The sequence below is a fragment of the Macaca fascicularis genome, chromosome 14, assembly GCF_037993035.2.
Source record: "Macaca fascicularis isolate 582-1 chromosome 14, T2T-MFA8v1.1".
In the NCBI taxonomy this organism is placed as follows: domain Eukaryota; kingdom Metazoa; phylum Chordata; class Mammalia; order Primates; family Cercopithecidae; genus Macaca; species Macaca fascicularis.
The window spans coordinates 74,370,430-74,390,594 of NC_088388.1; the positions used below are offsets into that span (position 1 = coordinate 74,370,430).

General features: G+C 51.2%; 1 protein-coding gene across 14 annotated transcripts in view; it reads right to left on the bottom strand.

The window, feature by feature from the left end:
• GDPD5 (glycerophosphodiester phosphodiesterase domain containing 5) overlaps nucleotides 1-20,165 on the bottom strand; it is a 91,750-nt gene that overhangs the window by 52,519 nt on the left and 19,066 nt on the right. For 9 of the 14 annotated variants that reach the window (XR_010580920.2, XM_074014785.1, XM_045371290.2 and 6 more), the window contains one exon: nucleotides 2,189-2,272. The exons of 2 other annotated variants lie outside the window; for them this stretch is intronic. The gene's annotated coding sequence lies outside the window, so the exon portion shown is untranslated. Of the gene's footprint in view, nucleotides 1-669; nucleotides 833-2,188; nucleotides 2,273-2,543; nucleotides 2,653-20,165 lie in introns of those variants that run through there. 3 more of the 14 variants (XM_074014784.1, XM_045371288.3, XM_065528732.1) reach the window with 2 other exon arrangements.

Here is a 20,165-nt window from a genome sequence, read left to right on the forward strand (position 1 = left end):
TCTCCAGTCTCTCCAGACCAGCCGGTGGCTTCCCGAGGCTCGCATACTCCTAGTGACAGGCCCCTCCCTCCCTGGAGGGCTGAGTAGTTTTCTCCAAGCCAACAGGACTGTAGGAAGGCCATCCTAAGAAGAGATCCTGCCCCCACCCCCTTCTCCCCCAGTGACACTGACAGGTTCTCTGGGGAGCAGGCAGAGAGAGTGAAGGGCCCCGGGACAACTACTCGGGGGCAGTAGAGACTTTCAGCATCCCCCACCCTCAGTTTGACTTGTGCAAGCCCCTTCCAGGAGCCCAGTGGCTCAGCTGCAGGAGCCAGGCTGGCTTTTTCTGATGGCTCTTCCTCAGTCCCAGGGAAGGGGGAGTGGGAAAGTGGGGCACACCAAGTAAATGAAAGGGCGGGGGAGGAGGAGGAGGAGCGTGAGTACAGTGGAGACTTGTACAGAGCAATCTTGTCTCTGTCCTCTCCTGCCCCTCCTTGTACCACTGTGCTCCAAAGACAACACCTACCCAGCTTTCCCACCTCCATGCCTCACTCAGGTTGGGCCCTCTGCCAGGAAAGCCCTCCCCAAATCCCAATCCAAATCCCATCCATCTTAACAAACAGACCCCGTGCAAAGCTTGGGCTAATTCCCCCCAACAAAAGTCCACTGCCTCCTCCTTTTTGTGCTCACATCATCTGGCAGAGCTCCTGAGAATGATCACAGGCCTCAGTGTGCTGTAATTATCTGCTTCCGTGGCTGCCTCGCCCGCCAGACTGAGAGCTTCCCCAGGTTCAGACTTCTGATCCACTTGGCCAAGCTTTTCTGAAGACCTATAGTGTCTGCAGCCCCACACCTGGTGATGGGGACATAAGATATGCCAGGCCCTGTCCTTACCAGAAGAGTCACTGTATAGGGGACCTATGTCCCCTGCACTGGGCCTGGCACCAAGGAGGTACCTAATTAGTTGTCAGTCAAAAAGCTGGTTAAATGCAAGACGGAAGGAAAAAAAGAACCAATCAAAGCATCTTACACCACACAACTGCAGAGCCACTTCTGAAAGCCTGAATTCTGCCTCTGAATAATAATTAGCCTTTTCCCAATTTACAGAAAAAAATTAAGTTACTAAAAAAAAAAAAAGAAAAAAAAGAAAACTAAATTAGGTACTTTTCTCTCACAAATTTTTCTTAAACCTCTGATATCCATTTGCACATTTCTATACCATATCTAGTGTAAGATGACCCCAGATCTAGCACAGGATACTAATTTCATAACTGTCATGAACACTGCTACTCTTCACAGTCTTCTGCAAAGAGCAGCAGTCTCCCTGCTTCCAGGCATGTCGGAGAACCTGGGGCCTAAACTTTTCCTCTCTTCCTTCAAATGGCCAGGTTTCACCTTGGTGACCAATGAAAACCGAGCTTGCTTGAATGCTGAGGAAGAAAGTCCCAGGAGTTGGCTGGCCCACCTTGAAGGTTCATGCCAGTTCCATGATATAAGGCCTCCAAATCCACTATTTGTCATTCATTCCTTTGGAGGAAGCATCACTTTCTCTAGGATTCTCTTTTAAAATATAAATCTTCTCTGGAGTTGGGAGCCCATTCAACCCTCAGATTGGAGGTCAAGGAAACTTAGTTTAATGCTGGGCTCTTGAGGGGCAGTAAATCACAGGGTTTGTGAAGAGGTCAGCCTGCCTGGGTTTTTATTTATTTTAATTTTTTTTTTAGAGACAGTCTCACTCTGTCACCCAGGCTGGAGTGTAGTGGCACAATCATAGCTCACTGGAACTTGAACTCCTGGGCTCAAGCGATCTTCCTGCCTCAGCTTCCCAAGTAGTTGGGACTACAGGTACGTGCCACCATGCCTGGCGACCTGGCTGGGTTTGAAACCCAGCTCTACCATGTATTTAATGGAGCAAGTTTCTAAATGCCTTTATACCTCAGCTTCCTTAACTATAAAGTGGGGATAACCATGGTATCAGCCTCATGGGCTCTCAGACAAGTACCTGGAACGCTGTACTAAGCAAGAGACAAGTCTACTCAGAGCTTCAGTTTTTCCTGTCCATAAAATGGGACAATAATCCCATTTATGCCTTTTCATAAACCGTAGAGTGCTGCCCCCATGGGGGAGGTGGACATTGTGAAAGAACCCAGACAGCTGCCCTCTGCAGCCTGTCTTGAACTCCTTTCTCCCTCCCTCCTTTTCTCTTTACCTGGAAGAAGGTACCAGTGGCTGTGAGCTGGGCTCCTGGGGGTGTCCTGTCCACAGAGGCAGTGATATCACTTCACTGGGAGAGCTGAGAGGAAAAGGGGATAAACCCAGTGAGTTCATTCATCAGTTCATCCTGCCTTCTACTGTCCCACTTGATCCTTAGTGAGTGCCCATCCCATGCTGAGTGTGGGGCCCAGTGATGGGTGACACCAAGTCCCTGCCCTGGGGAAGCCACAAAGCTGGTGGGAGGGCTGATAGGACATACGTGATCTAATCCCCAGCCATGAAACCCGGCACATGCAATCCACCTCCACGCATGCTGCCCACAAACCAGCCCTAGGCCCAACCCATACAACCTGTTCCCTGAACCACTCCTGTCCCTCCAGGACCCACGGACCCAGGATCCAAAGCTCAGCCACCCTGGGGGCAGAGGCCCTTTCACGCTGCCCAGGGACCTGTTTCTCTGAGGTAGCTGCCAAACCAGCTGTTCTTCTAAAGCAGCCGCTAAGGGAAGGACGGTAGCCCGGAGGTGGGATCTGGGGCACCACAATTACGTGCCTGAGCTCTGACTCATGCACCACCTCCCCCATCACCAGCTCCTGCAGCCAGCAGGGCAACCCCCCGCCCAGGAACTGGGAAAAGAGATGGTATCGACAGGCCACGGGAAGCAGAGGGGCCAGGAGAGGTGAGGAGGAGACTGCAGGTCAGCATTGCAGGCTTCAGAGGATGCTAACACCTTGTCTACTAGGGACACTGAGGCTGCAGGGACGGAGGCCTACCTACATCACACAGAGGCAGAGCCAGGGCTGGGACCTGAGCCTCCTGGTGCCAATATGACAACTCTCCCCAACCCAACTGGACTCTAGAGCCACACACTGGCAAGAAACATACAGTCAAACACACGTCTCTGTGTGTGAACCAGAGGTGGACAGAGCTGGACTCAGAGACAGCTGGGAAATGACAGCCACTGAGAGATCAGCACTTGGGACACTACCAGGCCTGCCCCTCTCCACCTCCAGTCCCCAGGTTTCTCACAGTGCCCTGAATGTACAGCACTTTACAGTTTATAAAACATACTTATTTCCTCTACCCCCTACAATGATCCTAAGGCCTAAGTGGCAGAGGAAATAAAAATAGACCAGTGGCTTCTCCTCTAAACTTTAATGTTTGAGAAGCCATGGTCTATTTATATTTCCTGGGGCCTTGGACCTCAGAAACCTAGGGAACTTGTTAAAATGCAGTCTGACTCAGTAAGTCTAGGCTGGGGCCTGAGATTCTGCATTTCTGATAAGCTCCCAGGTGATGCTGATGCTGCAGGTCCCTGGGCCACAATTTGAGGAGCAAGGCCAGAATGAGTCAAGAGCATGGGACCTGGAGTCAAACTACACAAGTTAGAATCTTGGCTCTTACTGTGTGACCTTGGGCAAATTACTTAACCTTTCTGTGCCTCAATCTCCTTAGGTATAAAATACTACGAATAATAAAACCTACCCCATAGGGTCAGTGTGGGGATTAAATTAGTTACCATACATAAAACACTTAAAGTGACTATTATTTCAGATTTTGAAATGGAGGTTCTGAGAAGTGAACACACCCAGCAAGGCAGCAGAGCCAGAATTCAAGCTCAAACCTATAAGCTGCACAAAACGTCACAGCCATCAAACCGCTCCCCCATCAGACAGACATGGATATTGAGGCCCAGATAGGGTCAGAAAACTGAAATGACCACCAGAAAGTTGGTGTGAGAAATACAAGTCCATGACTCCATCCCAGTGCTCCTTTCACCACACTTTATGGCCTGTCAGAAAAGAAAGTACCGCAGAGTCTCCTCAGGGCTCTCAGCTCTGCTGTCAGCCTTACCTGGTCCCACAGCTGCCCTGGAAACTACCTGTGGGGTTGGCTGGACGTGGAGGCCGTCCCCATCCCCACTCTGTCTTCTCTCCATCCTGCCCACCAGGCTGGGTGAGGCAGAATGGTCTCACATCCTCCTGCCATTCCCCTCCTCCTCCCTCCAGCCTGTGCCCACTATCCTGTGTCAGGTCACCCAGCTGGGGTCTCAGGCTGAGGGTGACACGCCCGGGTCTGGCTCCACTCCCACCTTGCCTTCCCAGCACGGGGCCAATGGGAGGCTGTGAGTCACTGAAGGAAGCGCTCGGCCCCAAACAGGAATAGGCTCTTCAAGCAGAAACTCCCTGCAGGATCCCCCAGTGCCCTGGGGCAGATGGCTTAGTAGTGGAAGCTGGTGAAGGAAGGGAAGCTGATTGGGACACAGCAACATCTGCTCAGATTTTACCTGACATTCAAACTTGGCACTCACCCTCCACTTTTTGCTGCCTGGCCTGAGGACTTTTCTGCTGTGGACTGGCTGTGCGTCTTAGGTACATCAGTATCAGTACCCTCTCTGATCCTCATTCATAGGATCATGGACTGCACTAAAAGACTTCTACAGCCTGGTAATCTACATGAAATGAAGGGTTGGAGCAAGTGAATACAGGGTTTTATTTTATTTCTGAGACAGACTTTCGCTCTTGTTGCCCAGGTTAGAATGCAATGGTGCAATCTCGGCTCACTGCAACCTCTGCCTCTCGGGTTCAAGTGATTCTCTTGCCTCAGCCTGCTGAATAGCTGCGATTACAGGCACACACCACACCCAGCTAATTTTTGTATCTTTACTAGAGACAGGGTTTCACCATGTTGGCCAGGCTGGTCTTGAACTTCTGACCTCAGGTGATCCACCCGCCTTGGCCTCCCAAAGTGCTGGGATTATAGGCGTGAGTCACTGCACCTTGCAAATATAGGGTTTTAAGTGAATGAACAAATGCACATGAGTGAAATGAATGAGTGAATTAAGATACCTAGATGGGGCCGGGCGCGGTGGCTCAAGCCTGTAATCCCAGCACTTTGGGAGGCCGAGATGGGTGGATCACGAGGTCAGGAGATGGAGACCATCCTGTCTAACACGGTGAAACCCCATCTCTACTAAAAAATACAAAAAAAAAAACTAGCCGGGCGAGGTGGCGGGCGCCAGTAGTCCCAGCTACTCGGGAGGCTGAGGCAGGAGAATGGCGTGAACCCAGGAGGCGGAACTTGCAGTGAGCTGAGATCCGGCCACTGCACTCCAGCCTGGGCGACAGAGCGAGACTCTGTCTCGGGAAAAAAAAAAAAAAAAGATACCTAGATGTAAAACTGTAGCTATAGCATAAGATCTATCATTTGTCTATTGTTCACTGTATGATAGAGAACTCTTTATTGGCAAGAAGATTCACCCCCCGAACACACTTACACAGGGAAAAGGGGGCCCCACACATCACACACACACACACACTCACACACTCACAAATAAATTCATTAGAGTACACAGGAGCCTCTGTCACATTACACTCATGTGACCTGTAATCCTAAACATTCGCTCCTGATTAACACCTGTAAGGCTCCAGTTAAACTCTTCTCTGTTTCTTTTCTTTTTTTTTTTTTTAAAGGCATGAGTTGGGGACTGGGTCTTACTATGCTGCCCAGGCTGGAGTGCAGTGGCTATTCTCAGGCACAGTCATAACACACTACAGGCTTGAACTCCCAGGCTCAAGCAACCCTCTGGCCTCAGCCTCCCGAGTAGCTGGGACTACAGGCACGCTACCATGCCAGGCCTTTCCATTTCTTGAACTTGAAGAACAAAAGGTGATTCTGTTAAGATGCTGTAAAGGTCTACGGGTCGTGTTGCTGCTGAGGGGGGAGATGGATGCTGCTTGGGGGAGGGGTGCAGCGGGGGGGGGGCCTGAATGGCAAAAATATACAAGGGAGACACAAGTTAGCTTGTCAAAGCCTTCCTCCCAGACAGCAGCGAGCACGAGTTTCTTGCATAAGCAAGCATCTCTATTCCAGCCCTGCTGTGCATCCTTTATTTTGGCATTTCTTCCTGCTCCAATTTGTGGTTCTAAAAGTACTCATGAATTAGTGTGATATTCACAAAAATGCACGTGGTGGCTGAGGAACATCTTATAATATTCTGCAACTCACATTAATGTAACACGAAGTCTGGTATTCTTTAAATTTGCAACTAGATGGACATTGAATACTAGAACTGTGAATAGTTTCATTTCTATAAAATTTTCAAAAATTGAATTAATATTTCATGTCTATTTAAAGATTTTATTTAAAAATCTGATCTTCATTCGTTGTGATGGGTATTGTTTTCATTTTAATAGATCATTTTATGGAATAAAAACCCTCTTGAAAACATAAAATAAATTTGCCTATGTTTATATTTACATTCGTTTACTATTTATTTATTTATTTATTTATTTATTTATTTATTTATTTTGAGACAGAATCTCGCTCTGTCACCCAGGCTAGAAGGCTGGAGTGCAGAGGTAAGATCTTGGTTCACTGCAACCTCCGCCTCCCAGGTTCAAGTTATTTTCCTGCCTCAGCCTCTCAAGTGGCTGGGATTACAGGCATGTGTCACCATGCCCAACTAATTTTTATATTTTTAGAAGAGATGGGTTTTTACCATGTTGGCCAGGCTGGTCTTGAACTCCTGACCTCAGTGATCTGCTTGCCTCAGCCTCAGTGCTGAGATTACAGGTGTGAGCCACTGCAACTGGCCACAGCTTATTTTTATTTATTTCATAAAATCTTTATTTTAGCAAGATCACTAATTATATTGTTATAATCAAGATTTTCGGCCGGGCGCGGTGGCTCACGCCTGTAATCCCAGCACTTTGGGAGGCCGAGGCGGGCGGATCACAAGGTCAGGAGATCGAGACCACGGTGAAACCCCGTCTCTACTAAAAATACAAAAAATTAGCCGGGCGCGGTGGCGGGCGCCTGTAGTCCCAGCTACTCAGGAGGCTGAGGCAGGAGAATGGCGTAAACCCAGGAGGCGGAGCTTGCAGTGAGCCGAGATCGTGCCACTGCACTCCAGCCTGGGCGACAGAGCGAGACTCCGTCTCAAAAAACAAAACAAAAAAAAAACAAACAAACAAAAAAAAAAAAAAAAAAGATTTTCATCACTTGTGTTCTGTTGATGGCAATAAAGTACTAAAAATAAAATGTGTTTGTATTTAAAGTATACAAAATTTGATGGCCACATGCTGTGGCTCACGCTTATAATCCCAGCACTCTGAGGGCCTAGGCAGGCAGATCACCTGAGGTCAGGAGTTCAAAACCAGCCTGGCCAACATGGTGAAATCCCGTCTCTACTAAACAAAAAAAAATTAGCCGGGTGTGGTGGCACACGCCTGTAGTCCCAGCCATTCAGGAGGCTGAGGCAGGAGAATCACTTGAATCAGGGAGGCAGAGGTTGCAGTGCACTACCATCATGCCACTGCACTCCAGCCTGGGCAACAGAGTGAGACTCCATCTCAACAACAATAACAAAATACATATAAAGGCTGGGCACAGTGGCTCACGTCTGTAATCCCAGCACTTTGGGAGGCCGAGGCGGGCAGATCACAAGGTCAGGAGATCAAGACCATCCTGGCTAACATGGTGAAACCCTGTCTTTACTAAAAATACAAAAAATTAGCTGGGTATGGTGGCACATGCCTGTAGCCTCAGCTACTCGGGAGGCTGAGCCAGGAGCGTCGCTTGAACCCGGAAGACAGAGGTTGCAGTGAACCAAGATCATGCCCACTGCACTCCAGCCTGAGCAACAGAGTGAGCCTGTCACACACACACATACACTATATGTATATATAATTCAAATATATATTCAATATAATCCCAGCTACTCAGGAGGCTGAGGCAGGAGAATCACTTGAACCTGGGAAGCAGAGGTTGCAGTGAGCTGAGATCACACCACACTGCACTCCAGCGTGGGTGACAGAGTGAGACTCTCTCAAAAAAAGAAAAAAAAGAATTGTTAAGTCTTATTTTTTATATCTGAACATCATCAGCTTAACAACAATATACCCGAGATGTGCAATAATTAAATTCAGACATTCTTGATATTTTATCACTCTCAAATAAAACTAAACTTTACACAATGTAAATAAGTACACAATGTACGTATTTCAATGTACATTGTGAAGGTATATTTGTCAAGGTGGGAAAATCAAATCTATTTTATTTAACAGTCTCCTGGCTTGCTTTACAACCTTCAAATATCTGACAAAGATACATGGATCTCTATTTGTATTTTTGCTCTCAGTTCTCCAAATTTAGGAGGCGCCCGTCCACTCCTCACCCACCACCTCTTATGTTGCGGGGCCCAGGTCACCCATGCTGGTGACCTCACATCTGTGAGCAACTGCATGTCTGCCAGCCAGCCCTGCCTTCCCCAGTCCGCCTTTCACAAGTGCTTTCCACATGGAAGGTCCTTATGCTTACGCCTTGTGCGTGGGGCTGTATTTCCAGGGCAGTAAGCACTCAAATTTCCTCAGGGGCAGTGACCACAACTTGACTGGCCTCTCCCACAGACCCTGTACTCCTTAAAGTCCCTTCAGCTCCAACACCACCTTGCAGGGGAGCCAGGGTGCCCAGGGTCTTCCATCCCCAGTTCTTGTTACACCATCCCCCTGGAAAGGGAGCCGGCTAGGCTGGGAGGGCCCAGAAGCCTCTGCTGCACCAGGCTAGTAGCCCCCTGCCATCCAGCTGGGCAGTGGTCCTGGTGACCTATAGCCCACAGCTATTTTCCTCCTCCTCTGCATCCCCACTCAGTCCCCCTCCCTCACCTCTCCTCTTGCCCCCTTACTCTGGACCTACTAGCCACAGTAACCTACTTTGGGCTAAAGCCACCACAATGTACCCTCAGCCCCCAACACCTGGGCTGGCAAATCTCCACATTCCTTGCCCACTGCCCTGCCTAGCATCTTTCACAAGGAGCTTCCGGAGAGCAGGAAGCAAGTTCGGGAGGTGGGGGAGCAGAGGAGTGAGCAGGAGACTGAGAGCCAGGAGACCTGGCTTTTCATCTTGGCTTAGCCACTGGAAGGCAGGTCAACATCTTCCTGTGTCATATGGGGATACTGGCACCTGCCCAGATCCCATCTTGGGATGACAGGGAGAACCAGTGAGCAGGACGTAACAGGGCTGTGTAAACTGTACAGTGTGTAGTAGCTGTAACAGGGGCCAGACCCCATCTCCCTCATGTTTTCTGCTCAGTCTGGCACAGTGCCGAGGGCCCATCTATTGTTTTTTTTTTTTTTGAGACGGAGTCTCGCTCTGTCGCCCGGGCTGGAGTGCAGCGGCCGGATCTCAGCTCACTGCAAGCTCCACCTCCCGGGTTTACGCCATTCTCCTGCCTCAGCCTCCCAAGTAGCTGGGACCACAGGCGCCCGCCAACTCGCCCGGCTAGTTTTTTGTATTTTTTTTTAGTAGAGACAGGGTTTCATCATGTTAGCCAGGATGGTCTCTATCTCCTGACCTCGTGATCCGCCCGTCTCGGCCTCCCAAAGTGCTGGGATTACAGGCTTGAGCCACCGCGCCCGGCCCCACCTATTGTTAATACTGCCCAACATTTACAAGGGCTGGACATACTCTCTGTACAAGGCCAAGGTTTCTATGTGTGCTATCTTACTCCTCTTAGCCTCCCACTGCAGACTTTTTTTTTTTTTTCTGGAGATGGAGTCTCACTCTGTTATTCAGGCTGGAGTGCAGTGGTGCAATCACAGCTCACTGCAACCTCTACATCCCAGGCTCAAACAATCCTCCTGCCTCAGCCTCCTGAGTCTCTAGGACTATAGGTATGTGCCATCACACCCGGCTAATTTTTGTATTTTTTTGTAGAGAGGGGGTTTTGCCATGTTGCCCAGGCTGGTCTTGAACTCCTGAGCTCAAGTGATCTGCCCACCTCGGCCTCCCAAAGTGCTAGGATTACAGGAATGAGCCACCACGCCTGGCTGCAGTAGATACTTTTTATAGATGGTAAACAGAGGCTCGAGGGGATTTAGGGTCTCCTGGATTCATACTGTTACTACCAAGCCAGTCTAGACACCAAAAATCTAGTCACCAACACACATTTCCTAAGCTCTCCTGTAGGCCCAGCAGACAGACGGAGCTCCTGCTGGATGAGCCCACGAGCTAATGGTGTAGACAAACACACCAAGCGCATCGTGTGAACAAAGGCGGCAGGACGCGTAAGGGGTGGAGGCCTTGACGGTGAATCAAAGCTGTCTCCCAGCCTCACCCCCAGCCTGGCACAGTGCTGGACCCACCACAGGCAGCAGTGAATACCCAGGAGTGAACAAACTTGTTTCCCTGACATCCACCTCCCCAACCTAGCCACTCCCTGCCTGCCTCCTGGACAGTGAGGGGGCTCTAGACTTTCTAGACCACTTTCTCCTCTGGGACCACCACCCTAAGGGCACCCTCACTCTTGGCACTTGCAGGTGCTCAAGCCTTTGCAGTGGATTCTATGTTAAACCTGGTGAAAGTTAAACTGTACTTATCTGAGCACAGAACCCCTTATACAATAGGTACCCAATACATGGGAATCAAATGAGTTAATGAGTTTGCAGCAGTGACTGACCACTTCGGTGCCTGCTCAGTTCATCCTGACCACTAGGGGCTTAATTCAAGTTCTGAATCAAAGAGGGGCTGCGGGGCCAGAGCAGAGCTGATAAAAGAGTAGGATGCTCACTTAACTGGCCGTGGGGTTGGAAGCAGGTCCTAGCCCTCTCTGCCCTTTTGCTGTGTGATCACCGGCAAATCACTTCACCTTTCTGGGCATCCACTGCGTCAAGCAGGGATTAACACCATGTTACAATCGCCTGATTTCTAGGTGAGCACATACAAAACTGGTTACAAACATAGGGTACCTCATGAGGCTCAGAGATGGGAGGTGACTTGGCTAAGGTCACACAGCAGGTGACAGAGTGTGGACTAGCACCCAGGCCTGTCATGGTCTGTTGGGGGTGGGGGGAGTGGAGGGGGAGGTTGACTCCCAGAGGCCTGAGTGGGGAGGCCAGATCATGGGTAACATCTCTTGTGATATCACAGCGGACAGGAGAAGGGTAAGAGTGGGTCCCATGAGGGCTAACCCAGCCCGATATCACCAGTGAAAGTGAGAGTCACATAGTCGGAGTCTTAGGATTTAGTCAGTACAGCCAGGAAGGGCAACCTGTTTATTTGTTCCTGGAATGTGCTGACCCACGCAAGTTCCCCCAAGCGATCCCTGAGTACCTTCTATGGAAACACAGAGTGGGTGGGCTGCGAAGAAAAGTCAAATCCAAATTCGACTCAGGCGGGGATGGGCCACAATGGCCTCGATTTCCTCTATGGGCATTTGGTGCTTCCATGGCCTTGAACTAATCTCTGTCCTTAAGCCTTGTCCCACCTCGTAATCATCACTGATGCCCTCCAGGCTGGGTGGGTGGGCTGGAAGGGAGAACTACAGCAGGGCACCAGGGCCGGCCTCTAGGGCTGGGAGGGACCTGGACTGACTGGAGAGATTGCCCAAAGCCAAGTCATCCGGGACAACAATGGGGGCGGGAGCTCTGTGGGATTTTGCCTCTAAAAGCTGACAGACAAAGACCTGGGGCTACAGGAGCAGTGGAGCACAGGCAGGCTCTCAGAAGGCACTGCCCCTTGCTGACCACACAGCCTGGGATTTCCCCTTCTGCACACCCCTTTCTCATAGCTGTCACTTGCTGGTGCCAGGTCCTGGGCAATCAGCACCTTACATGCTTTATCTCATATAATCCGTTGACTCAGGAGGGAGAGGTATGAATTCTCCAGCATCTTTGCCCCTGGAGGGCCAGCCCTAGGGTATGACCTACAGTGTCCCCATGAGAGTTCCTCTGGAAGACAAAGCCAAAGTTCTTCTATGGAGCTTGGCTGGAAATAGCCTCTTGCTTCTCCTCTTTCTCTTTCTGCTTCTACATTTCCTATTCCCTTAGCAGGTTTCCCTTAGCAGGGAAGCTTCCTAATGAATCACTGTCACACGAATCCTTGCCTCAGGGTCTGCTTCTAGGTCTGCTTCAGGTGTCTGAGGTGGGTGCCATCAATGTTTCCATTTCAGAGATGAGGAAACCGAAGTTCAGAGATATGAAGAGTATCCTGTGAAAGATCCCCATCTTACAAGCAGCAGAACATGCACTTGAATTGACGTCTGCCAGGTGCAAAGCCAAGCACTGACCCCTCAGGCCCCACCCCTTCATCCATGGCCAGCATCATCTGAGTTTGTTTACATCCCCAAATACCGCTGTCCCTTCCTGGTCATCTAGGTTAACTTTCCTTCTTTCTTCTTCTTTTCCTTTTTTTTTTTTTTTTTAACTGGAAGGAAAGGAATGTGCAGATGATCCAAGGGGTATGACTAAGTCCTCAGATTCCTCTGGTTGGCTCAGACCCTGTTTTGGTCAATCCTTGTGAATCAGGGCGGGTCTGACATTCTGGGAATGCAAGGAGACTTCAAATAATCTTCATGAAAACAAGTTGTAAAAACACTGGCCAACACTCCAAGTGGTCGGCTGATAGGCTTGGCTCCATGGAGCAGGGTTGAACAAGTTCACCAGAAGGGAATGCACAGTGGGAAAAACTTAGGCTAGACCCAAAGGAAGAACTTCCCTGTAATTGGGAGCTGGGCCCAGAGATGGGGTTGGGTGTGGCCTCTTTGGAAGCAGGCCATCCACATCCTGACCTTCCCAGGCCTTTCTTGTTTGCAGTGTCTACGAAACAGCTTTGGTGAGCACTGAAGATGCAAAAACCAGCAGAGGCCAACCCCGCCCAGCCCTGAGCTTCAACTCCTGACCTGAACCTGGTTTATGAGGATGCTCTGAGCTAGTGGGGCTTCTGCCTCCTGGGATCCTCCCCACGCCCCAGGGTGGCTGCTACCACCCTACTCTGCAGATGCGAAGACTGGCAGAGGTCAGGGCAGGACTGAAGGCTACCGGCCCAGCACTGCACCTCCTCCACCCTCAGCCCTCCACAACCATTCCTCCAGAAAGCACCACCCCCTCCAGGCACCCTCCCTGCCGCGGGCAGAGGACTAGGCGGGTGTCTACAGATGACCAGTTTACCCTCTCTCCTCCCTCTGGTCTCTCCTCTCTCCTCTTCTGGCTCCTTCCAGTCAGCAATGAGCAGCCTGGGGCTCATGCAGTTCATCCCCGGCACCCCTTCCCAGCTCTCCTCCCTTTCTCTCCTTCCTTCTCATTCAAACTTGAGAGTTGTCTACACCCATATCTCCACTTCCTCCCACCCACTGCAAAACCCATTATACCCTCTGCTGCCACCAAGGTCAACAATGGCTTCTGTGTGGGTAAATCCACGGGGCACTTCTCCATCCTCAGCTGACACTGCAGAACTCGCCCTCCTAAAACCAGTCTCCTTCCTTGGATTCCGGGACATTAATTGCCTAGTTGTTCGTCCCCCTTTCTGGCCCCACCTCACCAGCCCCTTGCTGGCTTGTCTCTCTGCCCACACCTGAATGCTGCTGCTCTCAATCCTAAGCCCCCTTTCCCTCCCTTGCCCACCATATCCTTCTTGGCAGTATCATCCACCCCATGGCTTCAACCACCCGTCTCTGCCTGGACCAAGCTCAAGACTCAAGTATCCTGCAACCTTCTGGTCACCTGCACCTGGACACCCCACAGGAAGCTCACACCCACAGTGGCCAAATGGGAACTCCTCTCCCTTTCCACGCATTTCAAGGCACCTCCATTCCCTCCAACCTCCAGGCCTGGAAGATGAGACTCACCCTCCCCATCTCCCTCTTCAAACCCTCCAGTGCCATCTGACGCCAAGCCCAGCTCTGCTCTCCATCTCCTTCCTCTCATCCCCCAAACAGCCCTGGAGTCGCCACTCAAACTCCTCCTGCAGGAAGCCCTCCCTGACTCTCCAGCAGGCCCAGGTATGCCTTCACCTGTTTTCATGTGCCCTGTACAGCCATCCATTCAGCAGCCACGCTAGTGTCCAACTGCACAGCTGCCTGCCTGAGCTGGCTCTGGAAGGTAGGGGCAGGGTCTGTCTAACCCTGGGTGCCCAACATCCAGGCCAAGTGCAGCATGAGGGCTCCCAAAGAGGTTTCTCAAATCTGGAAATTTGTATTTTTCTGCTGAGTGTGCCACATTGGTGAGGTCTGGATTTCCCCTCAGACCACAGGCCCCCAGGGGCAAGGGCTATCCCCTGGCTCAGCCCCTCCTCGCACTTAGCCCCCTTCAGAGCACCCTAACCTGCCTGCCATTTATGAGGAGATACCATGGGGGCCCTGGAGAGAGCCTAAGAGGCCCACCTCATACTTGTGCAAACACACGCGAACACACAGAGACATCCAAAAAGACAGAGGGCACATATTCACGGACAGACACGGGTGACACGAGTGGGCACACTGTCGTGAGCACACAGGCTCCCGGAAGTACATGGAGCCGTGCAAAGACAGGTCCACAGGAATGTAAACATCCTGGAAACACAGACCCGGGCCATGGCCTCGCTCAGAGTTACCTGCTCCAGGGGTGACGCCTTTGGCTCAGCCAGGGTTCCAGGCTGGTGCTCGGGGCACCAGAGCAGGGGCTCAGGGAGACGTGGCAACAGTCCCCTGAACAGTCTGGCTGGTTTCATTTGGACTCGAGGCTGTGATCAGAGTGGGGAGGGGTGCTGGGAGAGGAGAGGGTGAGGGAGCAGGAGCCACTCTCCACAGACGGGCCTGGGGGCAGAGGAAGAGGCCACTGGCCCTGCCAGGCTCCTCCAGACCCCTCTGCCAAGGGAGTTACACTTCTGCCCTCCCCTACCAAAGAGCCAACCTCAGCAGAGAACAATCACGAAGTTTCTAATATACTGGAAAAGGAGGGAAAGCAAGCCAGGCTAGGTATGCACATCACATTCAAAACCGATGTAAATGACCCGTGCCAAACACCGGGGAGTGGGCCCCATCAGTCCTGACCTCTCCCTACACGCCCAAGTCCAGTATCTCCCAAGATCCTGTTGATTCGGTCTCAGAAATGGCTTCCTCATGATGGTACTCAAGCCTCTCATATTGCTGCCTGAGAAACAGACGGACATCCTGGAACCTTCAGGATTAAGTACAAAACCTACATGCAAAACTCTTCTCAACCTGGGCTTTCCAGTCACTTCCTTCACTCCTCACCTCAGGCCAGCCCTGCCACCTGGAGCTAAGTTCCTGCTCCAGGGACTCCTCTCTCCAGCTCGACACCTTTGCAAAGTTAATTTCTCTGTGTAGAATGCCTTTCTGCTTGCCTCAGTCTGGTGAACTCCTATAGATCCCTCAATACCCAAATGGGAAATGCTGCTATTCAGTGGATTGGCTTCCATAGTGGCAGTCACATCCTACAGTCAGCACATAATGAATAAGTTGCATATGGTCAAAATCACCCTTGGTTTTATCTAGCTACCATTTATATACGATGCCTAGGCATTGTTCTAGGCATTTCCTGTGTTTACTCATCTAACTCTCACAATTGTAACAGATTGTATTTCCAAAGACATCTGCAGCAATGTCTCCCATCCTACACCGTCTTCTTACAAAGTGATGCTGACACCAGTCCCATGGAGAGAGGTGGGGTCTCTGTCACCCCCACTTGAATCTGAGAGAGCTTGGGAGTAATGGCTGAGGTGACACTATGGCACTTTCAGGGACCGGTCATCCAGTGTGAAGCAGCTTCTGCCTCCTTCACTGGGACACTCCTGCTAAAGTCCTGCACCACCATGTAGACACCGTGATTGCTCTGAGGCTGCCTTGCTGTGGGAAAGCTCAAACAAGCCCGCAGAGAGAGAAAGGAAGGCCTGAGACTATGCAAAGAGCAAGAGAAGCCGGGTCAACCTCTGAGTGCCCCAGCTCCTCCTCACTCTAGACGCCATCTGACAGAAACCATGTGAGACCCTGAGCCAGAGCCACTGGGCTTAGACCAAGGCTGAGTCCAACTTAAATTCCTGGCCTATAGAAACTGTGAGATAATGATTGCTTTTTTTTTTTTTTTTCCTGAGACAGAGTCTCGCTCTATCGCCCAGGTAGGAGTGCAGTGGGACATCTCAGCTCACTGCAACCTCTGCTTCCCAGGTTCAAGCGATTCTCCTGCCTCAGACTCGTGAGTAGCTGGGATTACAGGTGCGCTCCACCATGCCCAGCTAATGTTTGTATTTCTAATAGAGATGGGGTTTCATCATGTTGGCCAGGCTGGTCTCAAACTCCTGGTCACAGGTGATCCACCTGCCTCAGCCTCCCAAAGTGCTGGGATTACAGGCATGAGCCACCACGCCTGGCCATAACTGTTCTTATATAAAGTCACTAAGTTTTGGGGTGATTTGTTATGTGACAACAATAACTAACAAATATAAATTATGAACTATCATTCTCCCCACTTCAGAGAAGGATCTGAGGCAGAGAGGCTAAGCAACTTGTCCAAGGTCACAGAGGTAGTAACTGGCAGAACTGGGATTTGAACCCAGGCAGTTTAGCCTCAGAATCCACACCATTCACTGCTATGCCATACTGAGTGCCTGCAAGGTCTGATTGGTCTCCCAGCCCACAGCAGGCCTCAGGGAGTGGTTGCTGAACAAATGAGCGAAGGAAGGAACAGGCAAATGAATGAATGAAAGTGAGCAAAAGCAGATGAACTCCCAGGTGCGAGGCAAGGACCTTAGAGAGCCTGTACCATGCAAATGAGTCTGAAGTGAGCCCCCTTGTTGCTGAAGCAGTTTCGCTGTCCACAGCCCTGGGGAAAGTCAGGTGATCAGAGGAGACTAGCAGGTGCCATTGGCCTCCGCCCACTACGGATGCTCATCTCTTGAGCCTCCTGAGATGTTCATCTCCCAGCCCCCTGCCTCGCCCAGCCCTGAATGCTGCAGGATTAGACACAGGCCCCTAGGGAGCTGATCCCGCCTAAGGACAAGGCTTGCGGACCTCAGGGACTGCGGAGGGAAGGTCCCCAGGCTGGAGAGCCAAGTTGAATCCTGGCATGGCCATTGACTGGCTGTGTGAACTTGGATGAGTCCAGTCCATGCCCCTCTCTGTGTACAGGTGCTCTCCAGCTCCAATATTCTGAGACTCACCAGGTGCTCAGCTGGCCTCATGGATGGGGTGCAGGTGAGCTGTGGGTCCTATAGCCATGGGCAAAAGGGACCTGTCCCTAGAGGGAAAGTGGATAACAAGAATGAATCCCACCTACTATTCACTGCAAACCTGCTGCGTGCCAAGTGTTTCAACATGAACAATTTCTACTCCTTGCAGCAATCCCACTGGGCACAGTGGCAGGTGAGGATGGCCTTAGACCTAGCTAAAGGGAGGCTAAAAGCCAGGGTCCAACCCAGGCCCATCCAACTTCAAAACTCCCCACTCTTGTCACAAGAGCCAAGAAGCAACCCAAAGGTCCATCGACAGGTGAACGGACAGAAAAATGTGGTCTAGCCACACAATGGAGCAGCGCTCTGCCGAACAAAGAAGGGGATCCCGCCACATGCTACAGCATGGACGAACCATGAGGACACTGTGCTAGGTGAAATAAGCCAAATACTGTATGTTTCCACTTATATGTGGTATCTAAAATAGTCAAACTCAGAAACAGAAAGTGGAATGGTGGGTGCCAGGGGCCAGAGAAAGAGGGGGAAATGGGGAGTAGTTGTGTAATAGGTAGAGTCTCAGTTTTGCAAGATGAAAAAGCCCTGGAGATCTGTTGCACAAGAATGTGAATATAGTTAACATATGGAACTGTATTTAACATGGTTACTATGGTACATTTTATGTTTGTTAACATAAAATAATACAATTTTAAAAAATACTCTCACTCTCGAGGTAGATAGGGAGATTAGAAAGGGTATTAGGAAGGGGAGTCCAGGAAGGCTTCACAGAAGAGGGGGCATTTGAGCTGGGCAGGATTTGGGCAAGCACAGATGGGCCTGGGGCACTACAGATAGAGGCTTGGACCTTTGGCCCCTGCCTCCCTCTCAGGATCCAGCTGCCTCAGCCCCCCGCCCCACCCCCGGCTCTCCAGATCACCACCGAAAAGCAGTGCCCCAGAGGAGAGTAGGCATTGGCTTGGAAGAAGGGATCTCCTGAATACCTACTATGTGCTCTGAGGCCCACTCACTGCATGACCTTGGGCCAGTCCTTGTCCTTGTGGGGCCCCTGTTTTCCTGTCCGTACCATCAGAGAGTGACCTGCGATTCCTAGGTGTCCTTCCAATTCTCACACTGGGAATAATCTCTCAAGGGGAGGCAAGAGGCACCAGAGACCTGCAGAGAGCAGGGAACAGGACACTCTCTGGTCAAAAGACCGGGAATCTGGAGCTGCAGCCTCATGATCCTGCCCCAGGCAGCCTCTACTCACTTCACAGAAGGGAAATCTGAGACCGACGTGGATTTGGTTTAATTCAAACCTAACCAACGTGTGCCTGCACCTACTATATTTGTGATAGCGCCGTAATTCCTCCTCCAGTCCAGCACCGTTTCTCCTATTCCATGCTGCCAAAAGTGGAAAAGACTCTAACATAAGGTAAAGCATGAATCACTGCAGTCAGAGAGACAAAATCCTCCATGCCTAGGGCTCTCTCCAAGAATTCTGACTCTTGCCTCTTTCCCCTAGCTCTCAGGAACTCCGTTTCTCCCCCAGAAGGAACCGGGCAGGGCAGTCCTTGATTCCAATATCAGTTCCACCAAGTACCAGCTGGGCCTTTGTGTTCTCATCTGCATCATGGGGATAAGGACCCTTTCCAGAGCCTCTTGGGAGGGTCAGATACAGCAACAGCACAAAATGCTGAGCCAAGGGCTTGGCACACAGTAGGCACTCAATAAAAGGTCGCCATAATCTGTTCTCTCCCTTCCAAAGACATTTTCATCGATCTGTTTGTTCCTCTCAGGGACGCTCTGTTTTGTTTGAGCTCTTCCCAGAAGACACTCCCCCCAGAACACTGGGTGATGCTCCTCAGCCAGCCCCAGGGAGGAGGAAGGAGGAGGGATGAACTTACTTGATGGGAAAAGGAAAATTCATCATCAGGTAAACACAAGACAGCAACCCTGGGGAAGTCCAGTGGCTTTCCCCTCCACCTAGGAGGACCCAGGGTGGCCCCAGATCCCGCTTAATAAGCTCCCCGGGGCCTGGCTGGGAGGCCTGATATGATCTGGCTGCTACTTAAATCACACAAAGCCTTCTATTCTTAGCTGAGCAGGCGCCTGGTTCCATCCCAGCTGTCCATTAGCACTAACCAGCCCCAGGCACGCATCACAGTGGCCAGTCAAGACCACAAGGAAGGGCAGGGGCAGCTCTGTGATCTGACTGAAGTCCAAGACCTACCTGAGGGGACTACAGATGACTCCCCAGTTGCCAGAGTGTTCACGGAGCCTGCAGAGGGGCTGCCTGGGCTGGATGAAGGTTTGGATTGTGACCACTAAGGCCACCTCCAAGTCTGGATTTCATATCACCAAGATTCTATGGTTCCATGATCCAGTGCTTCCAAGATTTGGGAACTGAAAGAGTCCACGGTTCTAAGGACCAAGGTTCCAAGATGCCAACAAAGACAGGATGCTGGGCTCTAGAGTGGGCACCCTGCCCCTGCCCCCCTCCCCTTCTCCGTCCAGCCCTTAAGAGGCAGAGGATGGCCAGCTCTAACCCAATCCTGGGGTTCCTAGGCAGGGGAGTGGCACAGACAGCATGGTGGACTCGGCACTGAGGTCAGCAACACTTGTTTTATGCCACCCTCATCCACTGGGGCAAGACTCCCGGGGGAACTTCTGGTTACTGCAGAGACCAACAGGGAAAGAAAGAGGGGAAGGGTCAAAGCTGCCCTGGGGCCCACCAATGCCAGATACTGCTGGGCAGGGTGTTCAGTGTCTGCTCTGTGCCAGCAGGGCCAGCATACCCTTGTCAGGCAGGCATGGAGAGGCTGGGTGGGCTACCCAGGGTCACAGGCCGGAAAGTGCAGGAGCCGGGCTGAGAACCCCAGGCTGGGCTGGCTTCACAGATCACTGCTCCCCTCACCCTGCTATGCTGTAGGCCGCAGCTTCCTGGGACCACTTCTTCCAACATCATTTAGAGGGGAAAACAGGCCCAGAGGGAGAAAGGGCCTATGATCAAGGTCACACAGAGAATTGGTGGCAGA